Source organism: Diprion similis, chromosome 7 (assembly GCF_021155765.1).
Source record: "Diprion similis isolate iyDipSimi1 chromosome 7, iyDipSimi1.1, whole genome shotgun sequence".
Classification (NCBI taxonomy): Eukaryota; Metazoa; Arthropoda; class Insecta; order Hymenoptera; family Diprionidae; genus Diprion; species Diprion similis.
The window spans coordinates 7,140,207-7,153,159 of NC_060111.1; the positions used below are offsets into that span (position 1 = coordinate 7,140,207).

General features: G+C 37.1%; 1 long non-coding RNA gene across 1 annotated transcript in view; it reads left to right on the forward strand.

Annotated features, from left to right (window-relative positions):
* The first annotated feature begins 3,312 nt into the window (after positions 1–3,312).
* The window catches only part of LOC124408052, a 67,998-nt gene continuing 58,357 nt past the window's right edge, over positions 3,313–12,953 (forward strand). Inside the window, exon 1 of the long non-coding RNA XR_006929390.1 lies at positions 3,313–3,671. This is a non-coding gene — a long non-coding RNA (uncharacterized LOC124408052). The remainder of the gene's footprint in view (positions 3,672–12,953) is intronic.

A 12,953-nucleotide genomic window follows, 5' to 3' on the forward strand; every position in this document is an offset into this window, starting at 1 on the left:
TATATATAATATGTATAATACAAGAATTTTTCTGATTTCTCTCGCTCTCTTCTTCTCTCTCTCTCTCTCTCTCTTGTCGATCATATTATTATTCATCCTCTTTTCTATTTCTTTCTCCTTCTTATTGGGCCAGAGTAAAGTTTCTCACGACAAGACCGTGGAATGCGATTGGCACGCAAGCTCAACGACAAGTTGATACAGTCGAACTTTGCTCTGCAACACATAACGATTGTAGTACGAAAAAGGGGAGGGAGAAGAATTCGAGAAAAGATGAGAAAAGAAATTCTTTTTCTTTATTTTTCTTTTATGTTTGAGTGAATATTACGATCAGTCTCGAAAATATGTACCTATGCATGTACATTGGGGTGTTTCGGAAAAAAAAATTATCAACAATTTTCCACCGTGGCGTATCACCGTGAAAAGTTTTTTCAGGTCAAAGGAAAGATTCTGTAAAAAGACGAGCGTTCTACCTTGTGTGAAAAATCGCGCTCGATTGATTTTTCATTTTTATACACTTCTTTGAATTTCATGCAGAATCGTGAATGAAATTTACTTTTCTATCGCTTACATCAATCCAAGATGTCAATTTACGTCGCAAAGAAGACCCAGAATTGTAAAATCAAGTATTCAGTTGACGTTTGAGAAGTCTGTTTGACAAACTTTTCATTATTAACTCATCAATCACGTGAAATAGTTATAATTACATAAGAACTTTTAATTTAGGATAACAAGATTCTTTGGATTAAATATAAATGTCAGAAAAGAAATAAGAAATTGAAATGCTACAATGTGTTTCTCCACAAATTCAAACGATGAAAAAAAACTTCGAAATTCAAACGAGCTATTTCTTTTATCCAACGAATCTTTCTTTCAATCCGAACAATCTTTCCACAGAATCCCACCGCGGAAAATGGTTGATTATTTTCTTCCGAAACACTCTAATGCATACATAGTCTATCGTAATTGTAAATTAATCTGAAACCACTGCACCGCGTCAGAGATAACGATTCGGAAATTCGATACCACCACCACCACCATTACGCGACGGATCCGCCTACGTGAAACACTATCCCAGCTCAGCGGATGATAACATTGAGTATGAAGTTCACTCGATAAGAGATTAAACTTTCGTAGGTAGAATGAAAGTGTCGTCGAGTTGATGCGAGAAAAGAAATTAACAAATTGGCAGAATACCATATCCATTAACTGTTGCCCCTTAATCAAGCACGTGGCGTAAGATTTTTTCTTTTTTTTTTTAATTCTCTAATTTTGTCAATTCTTTTTTTTTTTTTTCCAAAAAGCAAAACGACTTCACAATTTATGGTGAATTTATTGGCTGTCATGTATCGATACTTGCTTCGTTTATTGTATGTATTGTATATATATATATATATATATATATTATATATATATATTCGTCCGATGATCAATCGGAATTCGATACACAAACGAGATAATTAACGAGATATCGTCCAGGTGACTCTTATCGTCATTGATTGACCCAGTTCAACGAACGATCGACCCTAAGAACTATAAATAGTGAGTTCCGGCTACGGATGAGGTGAGTGAGGTCAACAGGGCGTCGGAGGTCGCGTTTAAGGCAAGGTCGATTCGTCCGGGAGGAAATTGTAGTGAAAAGTGTGCATTATGCTTGTTGTTGTTCATTCGTCTTGAACGAACGACCTGTTTAACCTAGACTCCAACAACACGAGTCTCATCGTTATCGGTCCTGGTCTCGTTAATATCCATCCAGTGACAAATTATCGCCCGGAGCCTAAATGCGTGATGCCCGTCATCATCCATGCGCAGGTCGGTGCCGTTGAAATTTAAACGAACGACAAACGCACGGCGCAATTCATCACGTCGTCGCGCGTCGTCGCGGGGGGGGGGGGGGGGATAAAGTGGGTATTAGGTGAAGACGTTGGACAATATTTTTTCATCCTGCTCCTTCGGCTTCTTCTTCTTCATCTTCCGAAAACGTGTACGAGTATTATCATGCAACACCGAGAAGAAAAACACGAAATATCTACAGACTACAGATACTTTCTTCATGGGGTTAGGGAGGAGTGAGGAGGTAAGGGTTTCAGCGTAAAAAAAAAAACACTTTTTTTGTGAATTTTTTTTTTTGAAAGTATGGATTGAGTAAATTTATTGAAACCTTTTGTAAATTGTTAGGCATACTTTTAACAATATTCTGTAATTTTTTTATGCAGAAATATTGCAAAACAAGCCGGTGACGGAGTTTTCCCCAGAACGTATTAGAAAAAAAATCATTTGCGGTGTTTACTATATCCCGGTTGGATATTATCTGAAATCAAAAACCATTAAAATTTAGTCAAAGTATTATCAAATCCTCCCCTCAACGTTCTACGATTTTTTTTTTTTTTTTTCATTTAAAAATTTTTGGTGGCCATCTAAAGTGTAAACTGTTATTTTCCATGCAAAAATTCCGCCATTTTCTGGGTGGGAAACCCCCTAATGTTGAAGAAAATTTTTTAACCAAACGTTGGGGGGAGGTATTTTATATGTAGAAAATGTATACCAAGTTTGGAATGAATCGGTCAAGTAGTTTGTAAATGGCAGTGAACACGGACGCGTTTTTTTCAAAACTACTTTTTCAAAGTCCGTATAAATATTGTTAAAAGTATGCTTAATAATGTACAAAAGGTTTCAATAAATTTGCTCAATCCATACTTTAAAAAAAAATTCACAAAAAAAAATGGGTTTTTTTTTTTTTTTTTACGCTGAAGAAGGAAAATGTTCGATCCGTAATCATTAGGAATTCCGTACGCGGGATCCGTCGCGCGTTTCCTTCCCCCTTAGAATTTCAAAGTTTTCAACGTAGGCCGCACGCTCTAGACTCGTGGTGAGCGTGGTTTTGGAGTCCGCGTGATGAAGGCATTGTTGGGCTTGTTAAGGATTTTGAGAAAACAATTTTCTCCCAGCTCCGTCTCACTCACTCACTCACTCACTCACTTACTCTCTAGTATCGGAGACTCGCCTTAGGCAAACTTTTGTGCAACTTTCTGCAATCCATTCGATGCTATGCAAAATTGGCCCTTCGAACCAACGCGTCCTTTCACCCTGATGGCCCTCATCCTACGTGGTGCACGTACATCTAGTAATTGCTACTCGTCCAGTAGATGCCAGAGCAAGAGGATAGAGAGAGATGGACGAGGAGGATGAGGCCTGAGCGAGCTGCGCGGGTGGAAAGGAGAGGAGAGGAGAAGAGAGAGGAGAGAGGAGAGGAGAGGAAAGAGGCGGTTTGTTTGTACTCAATCGGAGGAGCCTCAGTCGGTCCGCGATCGTTGTCGAGCGAGCTCGTCCGCTCGTTCCTCGATTCGTTAGGTCACTTCGCGTACTATCACCTACACTCTGTGAGTAAACAGAACTCGCGATAAGTGATCGTTCCGGGTTATTACGATCTGTCGAATCATAGGTGTGAAGGAAACAAAAGTGAAAGATAATTGAAAAAGGAGGAATCTGCTATTGTGCGATTTCGTGCTGTTTTCCTTCCTCATTTCTACTTACTTGTTTGTGGGTCGATTATTCTGTGCGTGCGAATTGAGAACATCGCGTTGTCGCGGTAGTAACACGATCCCATCGGCTTACCGAGTGGAATGGAATGTGTTCGGATGAATCGATGAAACTTCAAGAATCCTGAGCGAAAGGTGAGTCGTTACTGAATACTATCCAGACACTTAAAATGTCATCTTCAAACCGCTTCTGGTTATCGTGCTTTTTCATGTGACATAATCGGTTAGTGTACCTACAACTGTGTCATCGGTCATTGGATACCGGATCATCGTTTCATTCGTGGTCGAAAGTCTTGGTTGAACTCTTTCGAGTACGCACTGAAACAACATATATCTAAGGAGACAGCTTGAATTTCAGAGTAAATTTCACTCCGATAAATTCCGAGTTTTCGGTAGACAGTGATTGGACAAGTACAGCAGTCAATGAACGCTTGTAATGTCACCACAAGTGACTGAACAGTAGGGTGGCGAAAAAAAACCGACTATTTTTTATTTTTTTTTCGAGTCTCGTGTGACAAAATGTTAGTTTTTCATGTTTTAAGAGCCCATTCCAAAGGACAGCTCAAAAAAATTATTTTAAGAGGTCGTTCCAAATTTTTAAAAATGTCAAAAATCGTCAAAAAATTAAATTTAAAAAATTGTATTTTCAGTATTTTGTTTGATTTTTAATTCATGTCGTGGTGTATTGTTATAGATTCTTTCTTACTAAATTGAAGTAAAAAAATTTACAAAATTTTAACATGAATATTAAAAGGTCGCTCGAAAAGATCTGAAGAAATGCACCAAAAAATTGAAAAAAAATTATGAGCGATCTTTCAAAGATCAAATTTTGAACTGAAACTTTCGGTAACTTATTTCTTTTTTTATCTATAAAATTATACCGTAACGAGAAAAAAATTAAAAAAAAAAAATAATCGACTTTTGACGATTTCTGACGTTTTAAAAAATGTGGAGCGATCTCTTAAATTTTTTTTTTTTGAACTGTCCTTTGAAATGGGCTCTTAACGCATCAAAAACTAACATTTTGTCACAGAAGACTCGAAAAAAAAAAAAAAAAAAATAGTCAGTTTTTTTGCGCCACCCTACTAAACAGCCATCTTAAAGTCACCTTTTCCATTGTATACACTTATGCATTGTGTACACTTAGGTATAAACTTTCGTAGTTTGGTCACTCTGTGACTTTTCGTTCACTGTAGCGTAGTCACCTTATCCACTTTCGTCTTTCCTTCGGGTTGCGATCGGATCAGTGAACGACTGGCCACCTTGACAGGGTCGATGATCGGTTGACGGTTCGTTGGAATTGGAATTCAGGTGGGACAGTACATTCCAGCATTTTAACCCTCCGTTTGTAAACTCATTGCACTCAACTTGGTAGACAGAGTTACGATTCCTTCCAAAAATACTGTGAATCCATTATCTTTCGAGACTGACATTCCAACATCTACAACCATGATGGAGAATACCTAAAGAAGACAATATTAACTTCCATTCTACCATTCTCGAAAATTACTATCAACCGTGACGATTGCGGCTTCCGTCAAGTATTCGACAATCTTATTACAACCGTGTGGAGAACAGTTGGATCACCGGAAACGGATTCAGCGCACTTCCTTTCGCTCGTAAGTGATACCGGTATCACATGCCTCAATGGCATTTCATGGCGACCGAACCACCACCACTACCACTACCACTACCACTACTACCACGAGCAGAATGAGACTGCGACTATGATCCTAACTGTATTTTCGGGCACGTGGTCGATGACGATCGGCGCAAAAGTGACCGCAAGAGGTGCTTTTGCTCGGCTACAAGTGCCGTGAAAACAAACTGCAGTCTGCACCGAAGGTTGGAAGGCTGGTCGTCGTTGCTTCCGTTGCGTTGTGTGCTTTGGCCGGTCGCGGCTCATTGTTTCCGTTATCTCTCGAGGACGTGCGGATGCTGGGATGATGAAATTACGCTGGGAGATGGGCGAAGTGGGGAGCCTGAACCTCGGCGATAAACAATTTCTGCACAGCTCCCGTTAGTAGTCACGGGTATAAACGGACTCCAAGGCGTGACTTGTCGTGCATGCGACTCGTGATCTGCGACGCTCGGTGTCGTCTTCTTAGTCCTGACGCATGACGCAGGGTATAACGATGATACGATTAATTGTAGAGTAGTTTATAGCCGTGTAATAATCTGGCCTTTAATTGGCAGGTGGGTGGAATGAGGTGTACTTTATATACCGCGAGGACTTGATTCGATCAGATCGCGCAAGTCCCGTTGTGTCTAGATATGCGAGTTAAATCGTACGGTTTGGATACGAAGAAAAAGAGAAAGAAAAAAACAAGCAACGCAACAACGTTTGTCAAAGCAAGAAATAATTATCTTTGGATTCAACGAATTAAACTGAGATTGAATGAGTTGAATTTTATTCAAAGAATCTTTCTAGATGTACGGTAAAAAGGTATAAAAACAGCGCGAAATTCAAATCAAGGAAAAGTACAGTTATACCTACTCTCGAAGGCTTCATGCAGGCGACAGAAACGTCGCTTCATTCTCCCGCGTTTTAATCCCAAGATTTCATTAACAATTATGTCTTTGTTTACACAAAATTGCGGGGAATTAATTTTTTACTTACAAAATAATGTGCAATATCTTTCTTTGATAAAGTATAACTTGATACCAAATATGTTGTAACTATTGTTGGAACAATTTTCAATTATTGTTCATCAATGTTCATTTTCGTGATCAATTCAATTTTTGGAAAATTATCTCATCCGAAATTTGGGGGTTTCGGGTAAGCTTTTTTAATAAAATTCAACTTGATTCACTCTTAGTATTGATATTCAGAGACGGCTATTTTTTTTTTCTTATTTAAATAAAACGTTAAACAATCGGATAATTTTAGAATTTTTTTTTCTCACCAACGGCTTGGCTTATAAACTATCTAAATATAGATTGTTATCGGAAATTTTACGCTGTATAAAAAAGTACTGAGATAGAATTTTCCTAACGATTCGATTGAGAGATATTCAATCTAATTCAACGTTTACAGACAAATATCTCTTGATCTGTTAGAATTAGGAAAATTCTATCTCAGTAACTTTTTATACAGCATAAAATTTCCTGTAAGAATCCTTACTCAGATAGTTTAAAAGTCGAGTTGATTACGAGAAAAGAATTCAAAAAGTTTTCGATATACTTTACCTGTTATATTTAAATGGAAACAATAAAGCTGGCAACTCCAAATGTCAATATTAAGAGCTCATATTTGACTGAGATATTCCATTTAAGATGCTCCCTCGAAATTTTGATGCACATTTGAGAAAAAAAAAAAAATTTCTTCGAAACACTAATATATATACTCAATATTATACAGATTTTTAGCTGATGTTTTGCCGCAGCTGAAAGCGTTCGTTTTAAGGCCGAGTTCTGAATATTCATTAAACGCAGGGCTAATACCGACATTTCGAAATTCTAATCAGTTGGAAATTTGCAGCCGCGACTTCGATCAGTGGCCACAAATATTCTGGTTTATCGGCGTCACTCGGACTGTCGAAAAGATGTTGCTTATACACTTAAAATGGCAGACAAGAAAATCGATGAATAAACATAACTCATAAAGCCTATTTCCAAATTTGTTTTTAACCCAATTACAGCTCCGCCGAATGTTTGAATTATTTATATGCGCGAATTGAATGCCTCTTGATACGCGTGACAAGATGGGCGTTCAACTCTGTAGCGTAGAGAACGTTGAGATTCCTCATCTCAAATGTGATGACACTCTTTTTGTAAACCGGTTTTGCCAAGAACCCAACACGTCGTCAGAATTTCCAGTTGTGAAAGTTTGATTATGCTCATTTGTAGATATATATATGTATATACATATATTTATGTGTAATCGTTTATTTATTTACATGCAACAGCCTTCCGAGTTAGCTATAATTCATTTGTCGCCTTAACGACACGAGACGCTTTTCAAACGGTGAAAATAAGATTCAAGTTTGTCTAACGATTCGTCGTCGCTGACGTTTCACCGACGAATGATTTTCAATAATAATGGGAAAATCCTTTATTTTCAAGTTAGTAGGGTGACGTTATTTGAACGATTCACATTAAGGAACAAATCGTTATTTCACGTTTATAGAATTGTGTTAAATTTATTTGACCGTAATAAAATAAGAGATAATCATATTTTTAAATGATAGTTCCTTCAAAGTCGTTTATGACAATTGAAAAAAAGTATTTCTTTCCCAATCTTTTGGTACTTGAACAGCGTGTGAAAAATCGCGATTGAGCTTTTGGTTTTTGAACAAACGATCCTTTGACTCGGTGAAACGTTGGCGAATCTAGGAATAATGTCACCGAAAATCCGAACGATCGAGTACTCGAGTTGCTGTTTTATTCACGATACACCTTTGATGAATTTTCGAAGAGCGAATTAAGCTTTTTTTTACCAACTTATTGGAGGCTGCTGTAAGGCGACAAAATTATGCAATAAATATTGCATCCCAACTTTTTTTTCGTCTCGCTTAATCGATCGAAGCTTTACGTTTAGCACAAGGAGAAAGTAAATGTACGTAATTATATGCATAATTCCACGTGGAGTTTTTTTTTTAATTGAACTCTGCAGACTGGCAAGAGTTCGCGGCAGTTTTTAATCTCCACACGCGCGTTGCTAGCAATTTTTGCACAGCTGTAGTTTATCAGAAATAAGGATACTTTTTTCTGCCACTGGCAGAATTATTCATTTTCCTACTCGTGGTTGCGGCCCACGTCTGTCTTCTCAACGCTCTGATATTTTCCTGACATTTCGATAATACTTGCAACCTACACCGTAGATCGGGGAAACATTCTTGTCACATATAGATTTTTTTTATATATTTTATGTATTTTTAGATATTTTTATACGTTTTAACTTTTAACGTGTAGCGAACTAGTGTGTCACCACATGAAAAAAGGTGATTTTTGGGAATTTTTTAAAAGAAAACTACTGCATGGAATATTTTAATGTTTTAAGGATATATTTGTGGATAGATAATAAATACATGTTAAAATTTTTGAACCAAAAAATTGAAAATTCAGCTAGTTATTCGCAATCTTCCAAGGCTTCAAGAGAAGTCCCCTCACTGCTGCAGTGATAGCGACGATTCACAGTGCTTGAAATAAAGAAAACCAAAAATTTTATTAAACTAGAAGGTATTACTCGTACTATGACCCTCGATCATGAAAAAAAAATTGTAATTTAACAAAATACCGGAGTTTTGAAAAAAATTTTGAAATTTTGCGTGAAAATTTTATAATTTTTGGCCTGCCAAAATTACATTTTTTATTCAATCGGACAACCTGAGGTTCGTGGTACGGAGAATCGTATATAAAATAAGCTGTAATAAGAATCAAATCTGCAGCAAATTTGAAAAATGTAGTTTCGAGAAAAACGCGTTAGCGTATCGCAGAAAATCGGTTGTACCTATAAATAGCGCGAAATATTTTTCTCCCTTCTATAATCACGACGTCATCTGAGGTAATAAATCTCGAATCTCGCCGATCTTCTCAACGACGTGGATACGCGAGTTCGAGTAAGGTCAGCCTATCGTGAGTGGGAAAGTGTGTCGTTTAAAGGTCATCGGTAGGCATCTTCTTCTTAGCATGAATAAAGAAAAATATCCTTAATGTACGGACAGCTGTTGAATAGCTAAGCAAGCAAAGTCCGCGCGCTTTAGCGGACATTTTACAGGGTTTCAAAGGTCTTCTCTACTTTCTTTCCGCTCTTTCCGCTCTTTCCGCGGCGAGAATATTACACCGCTCGTTAATTACTTTTCAGCTTTTGTAGCGCCTTAAGAATGACGAAAATCCTGCATAATAGTCAGTGTAGGCATACCTAAGTAGATATAATATAAAATGTAATTGCACGGTCGATCCGCGCGACGCGACGCAACGCGACGCCAGAAAATCATCGCTGCGGGCTTACCAGCTAAGTGCCTGCTGCGTAAGTGCCCGCCCATGATGGCGAAGCCCTCAGCATTCGCAATTTGCACAACTGCAGCGCCGCCTCGCGCAAAGCGTAAATTTACTCAGTCTGCACACTTACCCGGCAATTAGCTTCTGGATTTCGGAAGCGAAGAGACTCACTCAGACATATATATATATATATTAGGGTGGCGCAAAAAAAACCGACTGTTTTTTTTTTTTTTTGTTGAGTCGTGTGACAAAATGTTAGTTTTTGATGTTTTAAGAGCACACTCCAAAGGACAGCTCAAAAAAAAAAATTTAAGAGATCGCTCCAAATTTTTAAAAATGTCAAAAATCGTTAAAAAGTTGAATTGAAAAAATTATATTTTCAGAATTTGTGTTTGATTTTTAATTCATGTCGTGGTGTATTGTTATCGATTATTTCTTACCAAATTGAAGAAAAAAAATTTATGAAATTTTAATATGAACATTAAATGGTCGCTCGAAAAGATCTAAAGAAATGCATCAAAAAATTGAAAAAAAATTATGAACGACCTTTCAAAATTCAAATTTTGAACTGAAACTTTCGGAAACTTATTTTTTTTTTTTTGTCTATAAAATTATACCGTAACGAGAAAAAAAATTAAAAATAAAAAAAAATCGATTTTTGACGATTTCTGACGTTTTAAAAAATGTGAAGCGACCTCTTGAAAATTTTTTTTCGAGCTGTCCTTTGGAGTGGGCTCTTAAAACATCAAAAACTAACATTTTGTCACACGAGAGTCGAAAAAAAAAAAAAAAATTAGTCGGTTTTTTTGCGCCACCATAATATATATGTATAAAATATATAGTATTCTAGACCGCGTTGCGGTTACAGTCACGGTATCACGCGACAAATGAAAAGCCAACAGTAACCTGTTATTTTCATAGACCGTATTATACTACGGTTTAGATTTTGCAATAAGCAAGGAAACTCGGAGCGTATAAATTTGCGCAATTTTTTGCAAAATTTCACCGTCCGTCGTCGTTTAAATTCATTACCTAGAATATCCAGTCTACCTACCGGTTGTTCAAAGCTGTGTCGGCTGGCTGGCTGGCTGTTGAGTCTGAATGCAAATATAACTGTCGGAAATGTGAAATTAAAGATTACTGCGAAAAATTTTGAACAAAGCTTCTGACTGCACGAGTCGATCAAACTGCATTTATAATTATCCCACTATCGCTTTGAAGTGGAGCGAAGAGAGAGAAAAGTTTTAAAATATACTAAAAAGATTAACAATACAATTACGGACATTGGTTGTTGATTATACATTCGAAGCAATCGCGCTGCTACTTGATTATTATTATTCTTGTTGTTTTTTTTTCCTTTTATTTTCTTATCTTTTCTTCGCGCCACGAAGAAATTTTCACGAATCCTTGTTAACAAGGTGCGTTAGTTAATGAATATAGATTCTCTGATGTATAAGAAAGAAATGAAAAAATGACGCCATGTCTTTGAAATTATGTCAATAAATAATCTCTCTCTTTACTCACGCAGCTTCGCTGTTTTTAAATCTTTTTTTCAAATCAAATTTGACGTGACATGACTAGTGATTTTTAACCGCAAGATTGATTTTCGTTAATAAATCTATATTCACGTTTGTATATTATAAGTTTAGATAACGTATTATAAATTGATTTTAACGCTTGTGAAATATTTTCCCGACCACGATTTTATCGTCCAAGGGATTATTAAACAAGCTCGTCCGGATATTTGTCTTCTTCAGAATCATTATCCAGCAGGACGAGCTGCTAATTGTTTCGATGTTCTTTTTTAAAGTAAGCAGAAGAAGGAAAAATCTTTCCCACTCCGGCTCTGAGCTTAAAAATTTTTATATCCGATTCTCTATTTGTCAGTATTTTAAATCGTGTCGATGAATAAAATCGTTTTGAAAAATTGTAGAAAATTCGAACACTGTCGAAGAAATCCAAAAAAAAAAAAAGAAAAAAAAAAAGAAACAAGCAGCGGATAACGAATGAAATTTAATCGAAATACGTGTAAAAAACACGGAGGATAAGGCGAGACGCTCTCGCGTGTATTGCGTGACCATTTTCTTAAACCGTTAGCTTTCACTGACAAGTTCATCGCGGAGGCTGCTGCTGCATTGGAATGTTAGTTGCGTCAAGGAAGGAGATTATCATAGAAGATGGTGGGTGGGAGTAGGGGATGAGATCTAAGGAGAAGAAGGGTGGCTCCATTGGGACGGCAAAAGCGGGGCTGCGCGTAATCAGCTTGACACCGAGAAAAGAAAAACACGCTAAATCCAATTTAGTTTGAAATTGAGTAAAGTCAGAAGTCGAATCGAGTTACCGGTACAAAGAAGTTAAGTAAGGCTATGCCAGGACGACGGGACGGGACGAAGACCCGCATTCCACGTTGATCATTTTATTCTTATTTTCCTCTGTTTCGTTTTTTGTTAAAGAGAAACTAGATATTTTTCGTCCGAGAATCGAAGGCCCTAAAATTTTTACCTTATTAACCTACTTTGCTTATGTCGTCGTCCATGTTCCGTAGAAATGTGGAAACGCGGTAGATATATTAGAATCCCTTTTCTAAACGCGTGTATAGAAAGCTCAGATTCGAATTCATTAAGTCTCGTTTCACTTAACGTGACCCCATAACTTTGAGCGATAATTTCTTGACGGGGAAAGTGTGTTTTTTAGGTTGTAATATGCTTGGGAAAGAGAGGGGTGAAATGTGCAGTGAAGAGGAAAAGGGTTTGATAGTGTGACGGGAAAAATTGGATCGATCAGTTATACTGCAGTCGGATGAATTCGTTGAGAATAAGGATTTCTCCGCTGGGTGAACCGAATCCTGCGATTCCAGAGGCTTTTTGACGTTCCTGCCAGTTTTTATGTAAACTCTTCTTTTCGGCCAATATCTCTATTTCATTTACACATACAGAATACTGTACCGTTTTCGTTCTCACGTCTGACGAAGCGACGAAGCGACGGAACGCCATGTGTCAAAGAAGCTGAGACACTAAAGCACAGATGCTGTTTCACCGAATCGTCCCCAACTGATTTCCTACCTTTTCTAACACCCTTACCACCATTTTGATATCTACTTGGTTTTCCATCACAGTAGTCGATTCCCCAGTGATCGTCATAACGAAAAGACAAAGATTTCCACCCCTATAGATTTATTAACGGAAAATCTGCGGGGTCGAATCGAAGCACAAGATCCAAATTTTCCAGATATACTAATCTAAAAAAAAAAATAACCCGATATAAAAATATAAAAATTTCAAATTTAATTTCATACAATTTAATTTCATTCGCAACAATTCAATGTTTGATCAATTTTTTTTTCACAGGTATGTGATTTATTTTTGTCTTCGATTATTTTAGTTTGGGATCATTTTATCTTGGATTATTATTTTTCCTTGGGTTATTAATGGCCTTGATTATTTTCGTCTTTTAGATTATTCTGGTTTGAGTTAT